At 43.9% G+C, this 21,247-nt stretch overlaps 1 long non-coding RNA gene across 1 annotated transcript in view; it reads right to left on the bottom strand.

Moving 5' to 3' along the window:
• The window catches only part of LOC121043598 (uncharacterized), a 134,122-nt gene extending 114,187 nt beyond the window's left edge, over nt 1-19,935 (bottom strand). Inside the window, exons 1-2 of the long non-coding RNA XR_005796931.1 lie at nt 19,538-19,935; nt 14,307-14,493 (exon numbers count right to left, since the gene is read on the bottom strand). This is a non-coding gene — a long non-coding RNA (uncharacterized LOC121043598). The remainder of the gene's footprint in view (nt 1-14,306; nt 14,494-19,537) is intronic.
• Nucleotides 19,936-21,247: the final 1,312 nt, after the last annotated feature.

The following is a 21,247-nucleotide window of genomic DNA, read 5'->3' as shown; positions in this document are numbered from 1 at the left end:
TGTTCTTTCTCCTTCCCCCAAATAGAAAAATAGTCATAAACTAAAGTGTTTTATTTTTTCCATCTGCTTCTGGTAAAGCGCATCCCTGAATTGCAAACTTAGTTGAGATCTCCTGAACTTTCATATACCCAGGTAATTAGACTCAGATGCTGTCCGGACTGAGATGATAAATCAAGTCTGTGTATGTAAGCAGAAAACAGACTGCTCACACCAAAGCGGGTGTTACTGTTTTCTCACGGACCTGCCCACAGAGCAGACAGGCCCCACGTCTAAGCAAAGCAGAAAGAAGCTTCCGTGTAGCTCCCATGTCAATGGACCCCTTCTCTCACCTCTACAGCCCCGAGAAAGCACTGATTATAGGCTGACCTCTTTATTTACAAAAGAAGAAAAATCTCTTGAGACACTCAACCAAAAATTCTGCCCAGAGCTATATTAGTAGGTACAAGGGGGAAGACTGAGGCACACACAGAAGGTACACGACCATGGCATCTTTCCAACCAGATTATTAACATCCAAAGCACTTGGTGGCCCCAAAGAACTTCTGTGGCACCCTGTATACTTCTCAGTCAGGGAGTTTTGTTCTCCTTCAGAGTGATTAGGAGAACTTTCAACCCATCGTTTCGTAACAATATACGCATTCATTTACTTTTAACAGAACAGCAATATTTGTTTCCGTTGACTTAGTATTTTAAGTTGGGGAGCCAAAGTCTCCCGGGTTTTTGAAGATATCTGAAAGAAAGTGTTTAATGTTTGTTTTTAATTGAGGGTAGGGGTGGTGTCATTCTAACAGATCCCCTTTTCTTTATCTCTGACTCATATCAAGTAAAACTAGGGTTGAAATGCCTACTGGAGACAACACCCAGCATCCTAGAAGACTTGGAGAACGGGAACTCAGCTAACACGTGTCAGGTTCCATGTGCCAAGCACAGTACATCCTGTACCTAACTAAAGCCTCACAACAGCCCTGGGGGGACAGGATACGGTCATCAGCTTACGGAGGAGCACACAAAGGCTCGTGTGGTATATGAGGTTCCAGAGTTGATGAGCTAATACCTACGAGTTAGCAGTCTGAACTCGGGCCTTTCTGACCCCATAGTCCAGATCTACACCATACAAACTGATCCCCTAAGACGGCTCTTCCATCTTCACAATTATAAAAACTGAGCGTTATGTGCTGCTAAGTGCTTTATATGAACCACCTCATTTATTCCTCACCCGTGTCATTGTTATTACCATATTACAGGTGAAAAAGTAAGGCTTAAAAAGGATGTGTAAAGTGCCCACCATCACACAGGAAACTCAACTGACTGCAGGGCCCTTTCTCTTAACATTTTGCTACACCTACCTTAAAGGCAAACTGGGCCACAATATTGATATTTTGAATTTTTTTAATGTTCATTTATTTTTGAGAAAGAGAGAGGGGGGAGAGGTAGAGAGAGAGGGCGACACAGAATACAAAGCGGGCTCCAGGCTCTGAGCTGTCAGCACGGAGCCTGATGCAGGGCTCGAACTCACGATCTGCAGGATCATGACCTGAACTGAAGTCGGACGCTTAACCGACTGAGCCACCCAGCCGCCCCCAATGATTTATGAGAGGTATGATACTTTGAAGTTCTGAGTTCCCATAGATTTGTAAATACTGCTGGCTGCCTGGGCAGGTGCTCAATGAATTTCACACTGTGTAAAAACATAAAAAAGTAAGAATTCTAAGCCCTCCAACAGACAGACACACATGGACACACACATGCACACACACACACGTACACGCACAGCATATAGACACAAACAAAAATGGGTACAAACTAACAGTTGAATGATTTTCACAAGGGGGAGGAATAGTAAGAACTAGCCAGAGTTTATCATAAAAAAGCCAGGCTCTTACAAGATATGACTGAAATAAAAATTCTATCTGGTTCTACCCTCCCTGTGCCAGATGCTGAATTTCCCTCCTCCATGGCTTGGGTGATGAGGTCAGTGGATCGCGTTTCTGCTCCACTGACTTTTCCACACGCAACCTGATAGCTTCTGGAAACAAACCAATGATTGCGAGATCATTAAAGTATGTTATTTTAATTAAAGGAGGGTCCTATGTAGGGGGTGGGGGTGGGTAGTAAACTTGTTAGTGGTCAACCCAAGCACCAGGTGAGAATCTACTCACCGTGGCCAGTCTCACCATCCCTTCTTCCCAGTTGGCCTCCACATCACAGCCTGACTGGACCCAATTCTGCTCTGCACCCCCATCAAACTGAGGCAGCCCACCTAGGACCTCACATGTGATATTTTCCAGATAAGCCTGAAGAGGTGACAAGTTAGTGCATTAAAGCAGTAATCACCACAAGAGCTAAGAGAGAGGCTTGAAATTCAATAGGGCTTTGAAAAAGCAAAGAAAAAAGAATGAAAGTCTAGGCTGCCAAAAAAATAAATTGGCATTGTTGTAAAATTGTGTTGCACAGCAAGAATACAAATATTATTCATGTTAAGGAAAGGGCTGACCTAAGATGTGATTTATTGGCTCTTCAAATGCGGTACAGGAAGTAAACGGAAAAATTAGGGTGCAAGGTCACCGAGTAGGCAAGAGTCAACTTAAGGGTAAAGTTAAAAACTTTAGGAAGAGAGCACACAGTTCAGCTTGCCATATAAATTAAAATCTGTCCTTACTTTGAAGAAATGGAAGAAAATTGAATTTTAAGGTGGGTATGTTACTAAAGGCATTTTCTTCTCAACATGCAAGAAAACAGGAATACTTGTTAGAGGGTAAGAAATGCCAAAGAGCTATTTCATAAAGAAACAGACAGGAGGTTGCTGCCATCCAAGAATCAACCCTGTTATCAGTCAGTAATGTAAACAAACAAGGGCCACAAGTAAAAGGGCTTTAGAGGCACTATCCTGAGCAAGAACAAGGAATACAAACCGAGTTTTGTTTTTAGGGATGTGTTGCCTCATTCTTTTATTAAAGTAGTCTAAACTTGTTTGGACAGTTCCTAAACTTGTCAGTGGCCAGGGAGTGACAATTGAAACAGAAAGGAGTTTTCGACTGTGGAGCTTCAGGGATTCTGTTCTCTGGAGTCATCTTGCTCGCTCTCTCTCTCTGGCCATTCTGTTTCAAATAGAATCAGCATTAAGTGTTGTCTTTGTTGTTGTTGTTGTTGTTGTTGTTGTTGTTGTTGTTGTTGTTAAGACAATGCGAATGTTTCCCAAAGAACCACTAGAGGGCAGAGCTTTGTGATGTTCCGAAATTAATAACTGCTAAACCTGCCCAGATCTCCTACTCCCCCTTCCCCCGCATTCCTCCTGGTAGAAGAAAACTAGAGGTATGTACGGCAGGGCAGAGCTCAAGTAGAGCTTGATACAGAGCAGTCCAGAAGGGGGCGCTCCAAGCTGAAAGGGATCTAGGTGGAGCCAAGGCTCAGAGACACCCACCCAATCTGCCCCATATCCTCCAGTCTTTCTTAAACAAACCACACAGTCCCCTCATGCGCCTGAAGCTACTTTCACTGCAGTCCTTCCCTTGACCAAGCCCCTGATGTTCATGTTACTATGATTTCATCTGCACAGAAAATACTGAGTGAGGGGCACCTGGCTATCTCAGTTGGTAGAGCATGAGACTCTTGGTCTCAAGGTCAGGAGTTTAACCCCACAGCAGTGTGGAGCCTACTTTAAAAACTAAATAAATACTGGGGTGCTGAGTGGCTCAGTCAGTTAAGCGTCAGACTCTTGATTTTGGCTCAGGTCATGATCTCACGGTTCTTGAGTTCCAGCCCCACATTGTGGAGCCGCTTGGGATTCTCTCTCTCCCTTTCTCTCTGCCCCTCCCCCATGTGATGTCCATGGTGTCTTCCTCTCTCTCTCTCTCTCTCTCTTTCTCTCAAAATAAATAAACTATAAATAAATAAATACATCCATCCATACATATATATTGGGTGAAAAGGCCAAAAAATCAGAAAAATCAACTCTGGGCCTAAAGCATCCCTTATTTTCAGCCCCCATTTAAAACTCTGTCTTCTGTTGGGCTGTTAGCCTGCAGCAACCAGAGTCAAAGTTGGAGGGAGCATCCTTAGAGCTGCTGTGATGTACAGAAAAGGGGGCAGGAGAAATCCCCGGAGCAACTCTGAATCAGTGCAAGGCCACCACGGAGGGCTCCCACAAAACCCAGTCCCCTTGGCCTCTAAGACGCTTTCTCAGGCTGGAAGACAGAGGAATGTTTTCATGGTGCCCCAAGTCCCTTCACGGCCCCTGTCCCCTGCCTGAGGACCTGAATACAGAGGCTAGAGCTAATTACATCATCATCACCCTCCCCTACAGTAAGGGCCCTCGTTAACCCATATCCAGTGTGTCTAACAGAGAGAAATCTGATCTCAGCTAAGGTGTGGGAAGAGGCAATGGGAATTTTCTTTCTTTCCAACTCTGAGTTAGAGTCCCATTAATAATTACTGCCATTATGAAAGCAGGTACCTGGGCAACTTGTTAACTGTCTTAGTAAGGAAAGAGCTCCAAAGGAAAGAGTGTGGCCCTTAAGGCTATGCTAGGGCTCTGGAATTATCAGTGGATTTCAACAGTAATTCAGGGCAGGCTCTTCTGCTTGCTAGCCATTACCCCCATGCCCTACCCTCAACACACACACACACACACACACACACACACACACACACACACACGGAGAATTCTCAGAGCTTTCCATCAGGGCAGAATAAGCCTTGAAATCCACCCACTCCTGGCTCTGGTGCTTACTACCTGTATGACCCTGGGCAAATCAGTGAGACTACCAAAAAATCTACTTCGGTAGGAAGGCTGTGAAGATCAATGAGAAAATACATGTAGAAAAGGACTTAAAAACTCAAAAGTACAATCATAACCATCCCTCCCCCATTGTACACATAACAGCAGCCCTCCCGCCCCCCCCCCGCCAGTGAAAGGATACACCATAGGCTATTTTGTTAAGTGACCACCTGGTGAGGGAACTGAAATAAGCTTTTTTTTACAAAAATGATATTTGTTACTCCTCATAGTCTAACTGAAATCTGGGTTTAATGACCAATAACCAAACCATGTCCAAGCTCAAACTGCACAACATTTTCCTCTTTGCTGCCTCCAACAGACATTAACGCCAACCCTGGTCTAATGCTGGCTGGTTTTTATTGTTGTTGCTGTTAGGCCAAGTTCCCTGTTGGGATCTGCCAAGACGGAGTAAAGCCCTGGTGACCCCGTAGGGAGTGACCACAGGGCACTGGTTCCCTTCTGGTGGCTGAGAGTGCACCCCATGGGGAGACGTCAGCAGGTTAGGCCGCCACATGGCCAGGAAGGTGCAGGGCTGCATGAGCACAGCGGCTAACGCTGGATAAACACACCATCAGTGCTCAGATGTAATACCTAACACGGAGCAAAGAGAGTCTTCAGAAAGAGCCCAGGGTAGTACTAGGTTTATTTAAGATTTCCCTTCAGGGCCATCCTTATAATAACGCAGGCAGCGGTTTCTGTAAAAGCCAGATTAGATCATCCTACCCTGCCTTTTAGAAGTTTCCACAACAGATGGAGGGACACAGCCTTAGAGGAAAGCCCGGCTCACATCCGTCTGCGTTCATTATTGGCTCTGTTCTCTGAAATGCTATATGTTATCTTGAGCCTGTTTGTTTTTATCTGTCAGAGTGGTTTATTGTTAGGGAAATGTGGTGTCAGCTGTCTCTTCCCCACCATCAAAGCCGCTTCATTAAAGTTAATAGTGTTTGACTTGCAGAGATCTCTTACCGAGGTAACCCAAGAAAGCCCCTGCTGGCTGTTATTTTTCTGGCAATAAAGGCACCAAACGGACGCAATAACTGCATGAATCTTTTAGGAAGAAGAAGAAATAAAAACCTACTGCATGACTCTATCTAGTAGCTGCTTAGTAAATGCACCTTGAATTCATGACGCTAATGCCACTCTTCAGTTTGGGACAGGGTAAAGACCTGAATGACCTGTGTCCCGAATCTGCCACGCAAGGCTCTGTGGCCTGTGGCTTACCACTTCCCCCAGTACGAACTTCAATTTATTAATCTCAGAAGTAAGAGGCGTAGAGTATAAGGAAGCTTTGTCTTTAAATTGGGGAAGCTTTGAACAAAAGTAATGTTGCACTGAAGCCTCATATACAAAGCAGATAAAAGCAAACTTTTTCTAGCTAAGGGGGAGAAACCAGAAGTCCCACCCTCTCAGTATATCTACCTCCCTCCATACCCCCTTCATCTAAACCCATCCTCATTCCTCCCCCAGGGGTCCTGAGCAACCTCTGTAGGCTGCCACCCCCACCGCACACTTCCTAGGATGTCATCTGAAATCCACTAGCCTAGAAGGACTTATCTTTAAGGTCTTGTCTGCTCAGAGTCTGGATTCTGTGATTAAGTAACTGGAGTCAGACCACACAAGGACAGTTTCTAATTAATGTCATACCTTCATGAAAGAGCCTCTGCTCAGTGCCGCACAACATGGAACAGTTTGGGTTTGGCTTCGTGTTCTGTCTCTCTACCTTGTGATCACTGCTTTCTATTGTGTGCTGTCAAGCCTCCCTTCCCCATTGGAGTGGTGGGTCTCCAGCAAGTTCCATCACCTCTGGGTCACTGTCACTTATTGCTAGTTAGTTCAGCTTCAAATGTCAACGTGACTCAATTTGACCCTCCTCACCTGCCTCCCCTGCAGGGCAGGCTGCATCTGGGAGTGTGACTCTTCAGCGTGCTTCCTCGCCCAATGGGCCACCCTCTTCTTTGGCCAGAAAACCAGCAAGAGAGCCGTACCCAACAGCCCTGCTCCATAGTGTACACCTGACCACAGTAAACTCGGGGATCTTTGCCACATCAACCAGTGCCACATCAACCCGGCAGTGAGCCCCACAGCATCACCCCATCCTTCTCCAGTCCTCTCCTCTGCTCATTAAGCCAGGGGACACATCTGCAAGGCTGCTACCCAAGCAGGAGTCCAACAGGGAAGCTAATGCCAGTTTCCCCTTCTTGCAAGCAAGAAGGAATTTCTCCCCTCATTTAATTTGTTGAAGCAATTACCCCCCAGCCTCTGCCTCTCCCTTGCATAAAGGGGAGAAAATTATGAACACCACTGCGCCAAAAGACTACAGCCAAGAAGACTCTCTCTCTCTCCCTTCGCGCCCCCCCCCCCACCGCCCCATAACCTCCATAAAAGGCCCTCAGGATGACAGAAAAGGCTTGGGTCAATGACCAGAGGTAGGAGGACCAAGAAGGCTGCCCCACAGTAGGGGAGAGGAGAAGGGAGGGAATGGAGGGAAGGGCGGGGGCACGTTGTCATTGGCTTTCTTTAAAATGTTGCATTTGCAACTACAGTTCTAGTTGCCAAATCCAATACCACGGAAAGAAATCCCACAAAACATCCTGTACACATGTAATACTAGGATATCTACCAGACTATATTTGTATTTATACATGTGGTTCAGACTTGGATGGGTACCAGCACGGTGCACCTGTGTAAAACTCTAAGGAATCCCAAACCACACATTTAGTTTTATTTTTTTGGCCCAAGTCTCTGAAGGAGAAAATAAAACTAGAGCAAAGAAAATCCATCCTTCCTTCCTTCCTTCCTTCCCTCCCTCCCTCCCTCCCTCCTTCCTTCCTTCCTTCCTTCCTTCCTTCCTTCCTTCCTTCAAATCTGGTGTAACTCTTTCCTTACACCAGACAGGTGCTAGGCACTTGAGTGAGGCAAAGGCAAATAAGACATATCCTCTGGGGGTGCCTGGGTGGCTCAGCCGGTTAAGCATCCCACTCATGATCTCGGCTCAGGTCATGATCTCACAGTTTGTGAGTTCGAGACCCACATCGGGCTCTGCGCTATCCTGCTTGAAATTCTGTCTCCCTTTTTCTCTGTCCCTCCCCTACTTGCTCCCTCTCTCTCTCTGTGTGTGTCTCTCTCTCTCAAAATAAATAAATATTAAAAACAAAAAAACATGTTCTCTGCCTGGCCATGGTTACTCAAAACCACAGAAATAATTCCACTTGTATAAAACTTTAGCATTACTTTTCCAGAGGCTTTTATACCTAATAGCTCATTAGGATCTTCACATTAACCATAAGATAGCTTTGGTAGATATAATCACTGTTTTACAATGGAGAAAATAGAAACACAGCAAGGTTAAGTGACCTGTCTAGCCCCAAAGCTAGTTAAGTGCATCTGACTTCCGGTCTCAGGTTCTTTCTGTTTGACCAAACTCTACCCAAACATATCCTGTGATTTCCTTACAACTAACACTACAATGACTATACATTCCAGATTTTCCAGGGTCCTTTCGATGTTAAATATTCTGTTCCTTTGTCTTCCAATTTTTGCCTGTCAGACCTCTTAAACTAGTTTTGAAAATATAGTCACTTATAACCAATTTTAGGGTTGAAAAATATAGCTATCGTGGGCTCTTTTTAGTTTAAATGGATTGAAGTTAGATTTAGACTTTATAGCATTAAGGCTATGCAAGAGTCACAGTTTTTCAATCAAATCATCCTTTGGTGTAGAAAATTATTTCACTACACACATTATTTAAGCTATTCTGAAAACTACTCTGACATTCTTTTTATTAATCTTTTTCCTGTTTCAAATCCTTCCATCAGGCGTTTCTGTCAGGCTTCTGAAGGGTCCCATATGCACACTTCCAGTGCAGAAATGTGTTCTTTTTTGGTTCACTGGAATCTTTCAGAATGTCTGGTACTGAAACAGATTGGCTTTAATTAAAAGGCTATGATTTCTGTGAATTCCCATTAAGCTAGTGAAAGAAATCTGCATTTAAAAAATACAGTTAACACATTAAGACACAGTTGTACTGAAAAATGGTTCATGTTTTAAAACTACTTAAGCAGATGAAACTAAACTGCCTGTAATAAAAATATGCTCATTTTTAGTAAAATCCCTCACTTCTAAATAGAGGAGTTAGTTTAGTACATATGTGCCCAATTAGCCATAAAAACTCAACTAGACACGAACCATGCAATCCACCAATCTGCCTGTTGATGTTAAAACATAGATCCTATTAACAGGAATGTAATTTAAATGGTTAAAAAGTGATAAAGTGCATAACTATAATCTGATAGGGTCTGAAATATGATACTGCTATATACTGATGACAAATCAGTTTTGAATTATGACTCCAGCAAAGTTTGAAATAGCTCAAGCATGTTAATTAGTGATCCACAAATTTAAGAACTGCATTATATTATGTTATACGGTATATTCAGTCAAAGCTCTTTGCCACGAGCAAAAGCATAACCTCTAACATTCAGAGAGAAAAGCCATGTAAATCTTTTTGAATTCTAGGTCCTGGAGACCGTAGAAACACCTGACATAACTTTCCCTCACTCAACTTACTTATCCTTAAAATGTGACATAATTCAAGATAGCTTCTCAAGGAACAGTATTTCAGAGGACCCATGAAGTTCAGAGAAGTTCACTAGTTACTGGGGAAATGCACGAAGAGCAATCAATATAATCACTTCTTTCCACATCAGTGACCCTCAGACTATGTAGGGACACTCCCACATAGGCAGGGGAAAGCTGGTGATAACCAAGAACTGGGAGGAAGATATCTGAATCGTTTATTATTAGCTTTAGTAGAGATAAATGTGAGCTGATGTACCTTACTTTTTATTATAACACCCTATTCATTTATGGGATGGGCTTGAGCCCACCAAGAAGATCCTGATGGCTCACCAATGAATGGGTGACCTTGTTTGAGAATCACTGAACTAGGTGCTTATAATATTAAAGGCTGGATTTCTTTGATAAACATTTATAAATAAAATAAAATAGATTATTTTGGAAGACAAGCTAAACTCCCATCATCTAATTTAATTCTCTCATATTTTTTTGAAGTTTATTTATTTTGAGAAAAAGAGAAAGTGAGTGCGGGAGGGACACAGAGAGCAGGAGGGAGAGAATCCCAAGCAGGCTCTGTGCCTGAACCCCATGCAGTGCTTGAACCCACAAACCATGAGATCATGGCCTGAGCCAAAACCAAGAGTTGGACGCTTAACCGACTGAGCCACCCAGGCTCCCCAACTGTCTCATCTTTTTAATTGGCCACAAAGCAGTTGCACTGCAGTCCCTTGATCATGCAATTCCAGTTATCTCCCATCCTTAGAATCAGCTCCTCAGGTCTAATCCAGCCCTTGTTTGCTCTGCTTCAGCAAATTCCCTCTGTTTTAATATTCACTGGAAAAAACCATTCTCGAAATACCATGCCACCATCACAAATTTAGATAATGGCTAGGAATAGTATGCCCTGCCAGAGGACCTGGGCCCTGTCAAAATTACCAGATGGGATGCTGAATAATGTTCTAGCCGGTGTCCCTAAAATAACAAGTTTCTTGGAGGAAAGGGAGGAAACGAGTCAGCAAACACTGGTAAATCAATCTATTTAGCTCACGTATGAACCATTGGGTAGGAAGACCTCCATTCAGAGTTCACGAAAGTTACCGTGGCTTTATATCAGTAATAAACCTGTGAAATTCAAGAAAGAGATCCTCTCATTGCTGCCTTCCTAACTAAGGTTTTCATTTCTCCTTTCCATTTGCTGCTGCACCTCTCTAGAGTGGCACTGTATCTTGCCTGGACTATTGCAGTAGCCTCTTGGCTGGCCACTCCACCATGAGCCTCTCATCTTTCACGCTGCTGAAAAAGTGAATCTTCTAAAAGCCCCCCTCTGGGGGCGCCTGGGTGGCGCAGTCGGTTAAGCATCCGACTTCAGCCAGGTCACGATCTCACGGTCCGTGAGTTTGAGCCCCGCGTCCGGCTCTGGGCTGATGGCTTGGAGCCTGGAGCCTGTTTCCGATTCTGTGTCTCCCTCTCTCTCTGCCCCTCCCCCGTTCATGCTCTGTCTCTCTCTGTCCCCCAAAAAATAAATAAACGTTGAAAAAAAATTTAAAAAAAATAAATAAACATTAATATTTTAAAAATAATAATAATAATAAAAAAAATAAAAGCCCCCCTCTGATAAAATTACTCTCCTGATCAAAACTCTTGAATCATTGGTTACCAATGCCTGTCAACAGAATTAAGGTCACATTCCTTAGACTGGGATTCAAAGCACTAGCCTCTTTTCAATGTTGTTTCCCACTTCACTCCAGGCAATCTGCAAGGCCTAGTCCTCTCTGTACAGACTCTCCTGCATTTGTTCCTGCGGCTCCCCCACATAGTGTACTAACCCCTGCCCCATTCCATCTCCTTGTAACCCCTCTGAGTTGAAATCTTTCCCATGTGTAAAGCCTAAAAGAGAGAAATTCCATCTTTGCTATAAAAAGTGCAAAGAGCCGTGCCTGGCTTAAAAACTCAGTAAATGTTTTCCGTTATTATTGTTGTTGCTGCTGCTGCCATCATGTGCCATGAAGTCTTTAATCTTCACAGATGGACTAACCCCTTGCTCCTAAGGGGGTTTTAAATGTAGCTCTCCTATGATATACCTAATTACTTTTTATGTCCTCCCATAGTTACTTAATTATACATTTCATCTCCTCTTATGGACTGTGAGCTTCTAAAACAGATCTTATTTCATTCACCTTTGTATCTTCCATGCCAGAATACAAGGCCTACACACAACTCTTCGGAGAAAAATGTTAAATATCGTAGCATGCCACAAGGGGGCATGGTTGAGCTACTCAACCAGTCAGTAATAAATTAGGTTTTAGAATTGAGAGGCTTTTTTCTCTTGAAAGTCTATTTGTAAATCTGTTTAAAGTAAATATATACGCATTAAGTATGATTACAAATCTACTCATGTTGACAGGGAAAGATAGCTATGATATAGTGAATTTTAAAAAGCAATAAGCAAAATAGAATATATATGATCCAATTTTTATATAACATCTAATCTTAAATATATGTGAGAGAAATAAAAGTCAGGAAGAATACTCACCAAAATGTTAATAGCTGTTATTTCTGGGGTGGGAGGGAAACAGAGAATGGGAATATGGAGGTCTTATTTTCTATTCTGTATCTTTCTGGATTTTTAAAATAACCGGCAATACATATTAATTTTATAATCAAAAATACATAAATAAAGCCATTCTCAAAGCAAAGTGTTTATTTTATTCCTCTTGTTACCTCATCTCCAGTCCCATACTTGACATATTTAAAAGTAAATACTTCGGGAATTTTCTGATAAATTATAGCAAAGAATCCCAAACTCTCGTGATACAAGGTGCCCTTAGCGTCTCAGTAATTTATGGCACCCCTTGGATGAAAGAAATGCTTAACAGTTCCATTTAATAAGTTTTAAAGTCCAAACAATTTACTAAGTATTTATGTCCTAACAATTGAGTGGCCATTTGAAAGAAGAACACATGTAAATTGAAGAAAAAGCAAATTTTCTTTCTTAAATGGTCACAATTACTTCTTAATGGATGGTGTATACCTGTTGGGCACCGTGTGACTTCTTACACTTTGGAATCAGATTGGAAACCGCTGCTCTCATCTCCTAGTCTACACTGATTTTCATTAGGCACTCGGTTTTTATCACAGCTGCACCAAAAACCCAGCTTCACAAAGATATGACACCATTGGAAGGAACGTAGCACAATCTCATGTTAAAACTATGAACACCTCGAGCAAGTAGTTCTAGGGCATCCCACAAATGTCAAGTACAGTTGTGTTTCCCTTAAAAACTTAATATATCTCATGGCACCCTGCAAGTTTACTGCAGCACCCCAAGGCATCAAGGCATACAATGTGGGAACCAGTAAATTCAAAAGATAAAGTGATTCCCTATAAGGCTGGCAGAGGATGAGAAACTCATTAAACTAGACTTGAAATTATTCCAACCTAATAACTCAGTCAAAACTATTTTGTTTTCCCTAAATCTAAGTCCTCAGGGAAGGAGAAAGGGTGGTGTGGGAAGCTGGGCTGAGCTCTGGACTCTGGTGGTCTCTCCCTGTCTCCACACTGCACCAAAGTCCTCTGCTAATGTTGCCCCTACTCAAAACTAAGAACCAATAGCGGCCTCCAAAGCAGCATGTTCCTGGGCAACAGCTGAATTCTTGACCATGGTGTCTAGGCCTGGATGTCAAGCCAACCTACTACTCCCTGCTCCCTCCCCACCACCACCCCCCACCCCTAAAGCTTTAGGCTTTGCAAGGATGTAGGAAAGCACAGCAAAGCCCCAATACTTATCTCTCAACTGCAGAGTTAGCGCCCGTCCATCCCCGGTGGGCTCCTGGGACCAAGCCAAGCCCCCCAGTCAAGTACAGAACTGTTGCTATCCAAATCCACTTGAAGTCTGGGTTAGAGAGTATTTTTTTTCTCTAAAGTTTAATGAACTCAATTTCACATCTTGGTTTAGTGAGATGGTTTGTCATTTTCTATTATCAACTCAAACATAACTAAAACAAACTTGAAAGGCATCTCCAACTTGTATGGAAATCCCATGCAGGGACTACTTTAAGAACTGAATCAAGATCACAGAGAAGTGGAAACAACACAAAGGTCCATAGGCACATAAATGGATAAAAAAGTACGGTCTGTCCATACAATGGCGTATTATTTAGCCTTAAAAGGAAAAGAAATTCTGACCCATGCTACAGTGTGGATGAATTTTGAAGACATTATGCTAAGTGAAGTAAGCTAGCCACATAAAAGTGTATGATTCCACTTATATGAGGCCCCTAGAGTAGTCAAATTCATAAAGAGAAAATAGAATGGTGGGCACCAGGGGTGGGTGGGGAGTGAGGAATATGGAGTCACTGTTTAGTGAGTATGGGGTTTCAGTTTGGGGAGTTGGAAAAGTTCTGGAGACGGATGGTGGTAATAGCTGCTCAATAATGTGAACACGCTGCACGCCACTGAATTGTATACTTAAAAGCTGAAATGCTAACTTTTACATTATGTATATAATTTCATATTTTTTTTAATCACAGCGATGACTTTCCAGTAAGGGAAGTCTTTGATTTAACTGGAATCATGTCCTTCAATGTCACTTGGAACAGCTTGCGGCAGACCTCAACATGAGTCAATTCGGATGATCTGGTATAAAATGCCTACATGATGTCTCAAAACCCAAGGACCTGTTCCAAAGGAAACCATGTACAAGCAAGAGCTGTAGCAGAGCATCAATAACAGAAAAGAGCTTCCACCTCCTCCAAGCCTTCAGAAGGAAGAGCGAAGTATTGCCAAGAAAATTCAAAATTTCCCCACGATTTCCCAACCTTACAGGCAGGAGTGTGAAATTCTCACTCCTTTTTCCTTCAAAGCTTATAATACACTTTCCCTATGCTATAAATTAGAGGCATGATGAAATAGGACCTACAAAAACTGCTTGAAGAGATAGGCAAATGCAAACTCACCTGGGTTCCAGAACACAGTGTCCTTCCTGGATGATGTTTCCTTGCTGTAATGTAGGACTAGGGTTGTTAAAGGTCCAAGGCACTAGGCTTGCTTCTTACTTGAAGTTTAGGGAGGAGGAGAGGGGGTTTCTGTGGACAACCTGGGAAATGCCGTATGATACATTCTCTCTAAAGGCTCAGAGAAGTCCTATAGAATAGAAATTTGAATTCCTCAGATCTTCACCCATTCATCATTTTTAAAATATGCCCAGCTCCTCCCCCTCTTGACTTCTCTATTTTGTAAGTGGCATCCAATCTCAAATGGTTAGTCTTTTTTTACCTCTCCTTCTGTCCACACATTCCATCAGTCATCAAACTATAAATTTAGCTCCAGCCATACCTCTTCCATCACCCTTTTTTTCCTTGTCCCCTGCCATCATACTAGTTTAAATCCTTATGACTATCCCAATAGCCTACTCCCTGGTCTTCATATCTGTTTTCTTTCCTCTTAACAGCAAGTATCAGAAGAATGTTCCAGATCACAGTACTGAGCCTATCACAACTATGCTTAGAAACCTTCGGTGGCTCCCCATTACCTACCCCTTAGTCTGGCATGTGAAATTCTTCCAACCTGCCCTCCTATAGGCATCCCCACTACAGAGAACCTATCACTATAGTCAACTATTTTCCATTCCCTGAATGGACCTCAAGGCTTGCTATCACACCCTGCCTCCCTCCACTGCCATTTGTTCATCCTCAATCAGGTTTGAGCCTCCCTCCTTTCCCCCTTGTCTTTTCCAACTTTGAAGTTCAGCTCAAATGCTGACACTGTGAAATCACTGACATTTTCCTTGAATTCTCCCAAACGCTTTGATTATAGGAATCTCATAGTTCATAATACACTCAGCTTGGTATAGTATCATAAGTTCCAAAATGGTCAATAGTACAGTTGACCCTTGAGCAACACAGGAGTTAGGGGTTCCAACCTGTGAAGTCAAAATTCCATGTAAGCTTTACTGATAACATACAAACACCAGATTTTGTCAATGAACACATATTTTGTATGTTATGTTACATATATATATATACACATATATATATTATATACTGTGTTCTTACAGTAAAGCAAGTAGAGAGAAAACATTATTAAAGGAGGGAAAATACATTTACAGTTCTGTATTATATTTACCGAAAAATATCCACATATATGTGAACCCACACAGTTCAAACCCCTATAGTTCAAAAGTCAACTATATATTAATGTATTACATATTGAAGGACTACAAACAACTTTGAATATCAAACTGTTCTATCATCTCTTAGTTTTCCTAAGTGCATAACACAATGCTTCATACATAAAAGCATTTAAAAAATGTTGAATAACAATTTAACACACACCATCAAATTCCTAAACCTCAGTTATACCCTTAAGCCAGTGATAGTCAATTTTCTTTTTTTCTTTCTTGCATCCCAGACCTTTTTTCTAATGAAATCTTAGATGGAATCCCAATATATGTTTTATAAAGATTTTATATGTGCTCTATATACAGAGTAAAGCACATATAAGTGACATCTCATTTTGTATACATTTATTTTAAATTAAAATGTATAACATTTCTTATTATTAAGTGAACTATGAGAATAGGAGGCTGTTTCAATGAATATAAAATTTGAAGTAGAGGGTCAGGAGTGGCCATTTGCAGTCAGCTATTTCTGTATCCAGCTTATTTCTGTATTTTGACTTGGTTTCACATGACTGAAAATTCTGACAGCTAAGTCTCAGTGTGCAAGTTTATGTGAGTGGACATAGGCAGAGTAATGAATTCCATTTTTTTAAAGCTCTGATGCAACCTGCTGTATCTGTGACACGTTAAGAAAGCCATACACAGGAACTAAGAACCCAGACTCTGATTTAAATCCTGGCTTTCCTATTTAACAGTGCAGACTTGGGGCACCTGGGTGGCTCTGTCAGTTAAGCATCTGACTTCAGCTCAGGTCATGATCTCACGGTTCATGGGTTTGAGGCCCACGTTGGGCTCTATGCTGATGGCTCAGAGCCTGGAGCCTGCTTTGGATCCTGTACCTACCCCTCTCTCTCCCTCTCCCACTTGTGCTCTCTCTCTCTCTCTCTCTCTCTCTCTCTCTCTCTCTCTCTCTCTCAAAAACAGAAATAAATATTTTAAAAAAAATTTTTAACGGTGCAGACCTTAAGCAAGTTATTCAGCCTCAGTTTCTGGATCTACAAACTGGAAATAATATAGTTCTTCCCTCATAAGGTTGTTCAAGAATAAGATAGGTTGTACAAATTAATGCTGCAATAGTCTTCAGTGTGTTAAAATGCAGTACAGGATACACTGAATTTTTAGTGTTTTATATATTGAACAGTTATTAAAGCATTTATATCTGTAAAGTATAAAGAATAGCAGTATAACAAAACCTATGTACCCACCCAGGTTAAGAAAATGACAATTACAATTTATATGCCCCTCCCTGATTCCATTCCTTGTCCATTCCCCATGAGGGAACTGTTACCTTCTCCATATTTTATCTTTAATTTTTGTTTAGCACTAACCCTATTGCTATGCACCAGGTTCTGCTCTATGTACTTTCCAAAACGTCCACATCTCGACCTCCCAACAACCCCACGAAGTGGAGAACATTATTATCTGCATCCTGCAGATGCGGAGTGTGGCACAGGGAAGTATGATAGTGTGCTCACAGTTTATAAGTGGAGCTGCCAGGATTTGAACCCAGGCAGTGAGCCTCCAGAGTCTACATTCTTGGACACACTCAGGCTTGAAACACAGCGCTAAGGGCATTCTCATCCTTCATACTTGAACGAACACTTACTAAACACCCACCATGTGCCAGGCACCATGCTCAGCACTGAGGAACTTAAGAAGCTTCTTGCTCTGGCACCCGACAGTTCCCAGAACATCGGTTCCTCCCACAGCTGCGGGTTCGGGCTCTGCCCATTCAACATGCAGGCCCTGGCTAGGCAGCCTGCAAGCCCCTGGGAGCCGCATGGGGCCTTGAGGAAAGGCAAGCAGGCCCAGCCACTTCACCTTGGTGTTGGCCGGGTGGTTCTCTACAACAATCAATCCCCAAGGAACCACGGGAAATTCCGAACTTTCTGCCCCCGCTCCCAGCCTCTTCCTCATCAAGGCTTCCTCTGAGAAGTGAACCACGTAGGAATCTGCAGGAATCCACGGCCTTTGCCAGCAAGCAGGCCAGTTGCAGCCTTGTAGCCCAGCCCACAAGGAAAGACCTCTGCTTTAGCACATGTCACCCCCCTAATTATTCCCTGTGCCTGGAGTCCAACAATAACAGAGCATCTTTCATGAACAGCTCCCACCACGAACCTTGGAGCCTCATGCGCACAGCCAAGCACTGGGAAGTGCTAAAGGGTCAGGGGGGTTGTGCGGCCAGCAGTCCCAGGCCTCTGGGGGAGAATCCCAGCCACTCTCCAGTCCAAAATCCAGCCCCAGAAAAACTGCCTGAGGCCCCATCTGCCTCCAGGGCCCACTTCCTGGGGCTGGCCTGGGTCACTGTGGGTGGGGCCCCAAGAAGGGCCAGCAGATGAGAAAGCAGCTGCACCCAAGTCACCAAGGGGAAAAAGGGGTGGGGAACAGGAGACTAAAGATGTTTCCTCCAGGGTCACATTTCAGCAAGTGCTCCCAAGGCTACACTATACTACAAAGATTGGGTTTTCAGTAAATTTAGTCACTAAATACCAGTCCTGGCAGACTCTGGGAGTGGGGGATATGGCTCTGGGATAGAACAGCAAGTAAAACAGCAATGTCCCCTACATTACGAGGCGAGGGGCCAGGAATAATCAATTAATAATTTTAGATCGTGGTTAGTGCTTTGAAAAACACAAAATATCCTTGTCCAAGCATGTGGGTGGGCACGGAAATGGATATGAGCTAAGATCTAAATAAGGAGGAGCTAGCAAAGCAAAGGCAAGGGAAAAGCATTCCAGGCAGAGAGAACAGAAGTGCAAGACCCTGAGGCCTCTGATTAAATACTCATTAGGGGGTTAAAAAATGATGAAAAACTAGTGCTTTCAAAATTCTAGTACAGGGTAGTTATTTCCTTAAGAGTATAAAGATCAAAGTACTATGTTGGGGAAAAAAAATTGTCCCTGGCTTTAAATGAAGATGCAAAAAGAATGTGTGTGAATATATATTTACATTTATGTGTCTCACAAGGATCTTTTTAAAAAGCCTTTCATGTCTATCCTTTAAACTTTTGTAATATAGGTTGAAAGCATGATACAATCTTTAACTTCCAGCTCATGCACTGAAAGATCTTTCTCCTAGAACTAATGAAGACATCCGTTCTGTCGGGATGTAATCTACCTCCCTTGTTCCAGAATTTGAAGTAAGAAGGCCATGTACCCCTAATTGCAACTATGTAAAAAAAAAAAAAAAAAAAATACGTGTGCGCGTGGATTAAGCCGGCGGGAGTACAGGAAGGGGTGGCAGTTGTTTTTCAAAATTCCTGTTTTGTTATTAAAACTGGAAAGAAAAGAATACATTGTGCATAACTGTGCCATCTTCCTGTCTTCAGTGTTAATAAATGTGGCTTTTACTGCTGTTAATATCCCATTTCCAACATCACTACCACTTACATCCTCTCCCAACTACAAATAGAGTTGAAAAGTGCACGAGGTATTCACAAACCCTTGTAACAGTTGAGTGCGTCTGCTCACGTGCAACCCGTGTGCACCCTTCTTTCTCTCTGTGGACGGAATTTCTTGGGGATCCTTCGGGCTCCTAGCCATATTTCTCCCTAGGCTCTTATTAAAACCAGGTGTGCAGGAGGCGGGCGTTTTGGACAGAAAAGGCATCGCTTGGCCCAAAACTCCCCCTTCCGGTGTGTTTTCTAGAAGGGATTCGTGAGCTGACCAAAGAGAAAGCGGGCAGCTCGTCCTGGCCGGGCAAACGGGGCGTACTTGTCAAGGAAGACACGCAGCCTGTCTGTGCCGGGGCCAAGTGTGTAAGGGCAAAAAGTGAGGCCGGGGGCGGGGGACGCTGCGCCCGGGCCCCAGGAGTGTGGTCCGCGCGCTGGGGAAGCCTCCGGACCACAGCTCGCCCCGCGGCGGAAGAGAAGGCGCGGAAGAGCAGCCGCGAAGCCGCCTCGGATCTGAGCTTGAAAGCCGGGGCGCGGAAGAGCCGGAGGAGCCGGCGGAGCCGCAGAGCTCGCTCGCCGCCGGCTTCCGGAACGTCCGCGGGGCACCTGGCGCTTACCGTGGGCGGCCGATGGCGCTCGCGTCTCCAGGGAGCGGGTGGGCCCGGCGCGGGGCGCGGGGTGCGGCGGTCCGAGCGCTCCGTGCGCCCGCCAAGCACGCGGCAGCCCGGCGCCCGGATCCTGAGCTGCGGTCGGAGACTCGGGGCTGCGCGGCTCGGGCCTCTCCGCCCGTGACCTTCGACCCGCCGTCGGGACTGGGCCGGCGAGGACCGCGCCCCCTCTCAAGCGCGCAGTGAAAAGTCCTGGGAGACTTTCACCCCTCTCGGCCTGAACCCCGACTCCCGGCCCAGCCCGTGAGGGGGTGGGCGGTCGGCTATTTGTGCGGGTCAGAGATCCGAGTGTGGGCGCCTTAATCAGACTCTAGAGCTATTCAAAGTAGGGACCGCGGGCCTGAAAGAAAGGGGAGCGTTATTACGTTACAAACAGTTAAGGGGCAGAGAACAGGGACTCCCAAAACTATGGTTCCAAATTTTGAGCGGCCATTTCCTCTTCCTGGGACCAAAGGGCAGGCCGACTTGTTTTTTCCTTTTGTCTAATTACTGTTTTTAAAAGCCCTTTCCGAGGCTCTGTGTAGCTTCCAGACCGACAGCTTTGCTGTCTAAAGGGGTTGCATGAATTTTCAGTAACCCCAGGAAACAGTCGGTCAGACGGTTAGAAGGCCTAACTTCCCAAACGTTTGCCCGCACACTCAGCTCCATGAAAACCACTCCAAACCGGATCACCAGCGTGCCTTCTGGCCTTGATGCCCTGTTTGATGGGGAAAAGTTTTCTCAGCCTCACCGCGCCCCCCCCCCCCCATCCCGAGATCCTGTGACAGCTAACAAGAGAATTCTAGAGATGTTTTCAGATTCAAGCAACCCTCGTAATTCCTGGCGAAACGTTATCTAAAGCCAATTTGTCAAATCGTGGTCCAGGGACTACCTGGATCCGATTTCCAGAGATCCTCACTACAGATTCAGTATTTAGGGCCTACGCTATCACTGACCAGTTAGATTAAGAATCATGAAGCCCAGGAATCTGCATTTTAAGAAGCTTGTCTAGTGAGATTTCTGCTCATTAAGGCTTGAGAATTAATAGATTTGGCCCTTTATTTGACATTGCTGAAATGATGGTGGTTTCTTCCATCTAGAGGCCTCCCTCAAAATTCTCAACAGTGTTAAACATTCTTTTTTTGTGGAGTGTAGGCTACAAAGTTTGGCTTCCAAACAAACTGTGCCTTAATTCGTGGATTTGTTTAAATAAAATTATTCCAAAGGCATTACTTCCCACCGTATAGGCCCCCGAGCACATCCTGATGATAAAAAAGTAGGTGGGTTATGCTGCGTGCCTTCTACTAACGTTGGGCTATTTGTCATCCTGAGCCAGACATCCTCCTGCAGTGCTGCTACTGACTTAATGTTTGTGTCTCCCCAAATCCATGTTGAGACCTCATCCCCACTCATGGTATTTGGAGGTGGGGCATTTGGGCGGTGATCAGGTCATGAAGGCAGAACCTAATGGGATTAGTGACTTTATAAAAAGAGGCTGCAGAAAGCTTCTTACCCCTCCCACCATGTGAAGACACAGCTAATAAATGACCCTCTGAACCAGGAAATGGGCTCTCACCAAACACCAAATCAAGTGCCTTGATATTCTAGCCTCCAGAACTGTGTGAAACCTCTGTTGTTTATAAGCCACTGAGTCTATGGTATTCTGTTACAGCAAGCCCA

This window comes from Herpailurus yagouaroundi, unplaced genomic scaffold, assembly GCF_014898765.1.
Source record: "Herpailurus yagouaroundi ecotype Mexico unplaced genomic scaffold, PumYag 187, whole genome shotgun sequence".
Lineage (NCBI taxonomy): Eukaryota > Metazoa > Chordata > Mammalia > Carnivora > Felidae > Herpailurus > Herpailurus yagouaroundi.
This window is presented reverse-complemented; position numbering and strand designations above follow the sequence as displayed.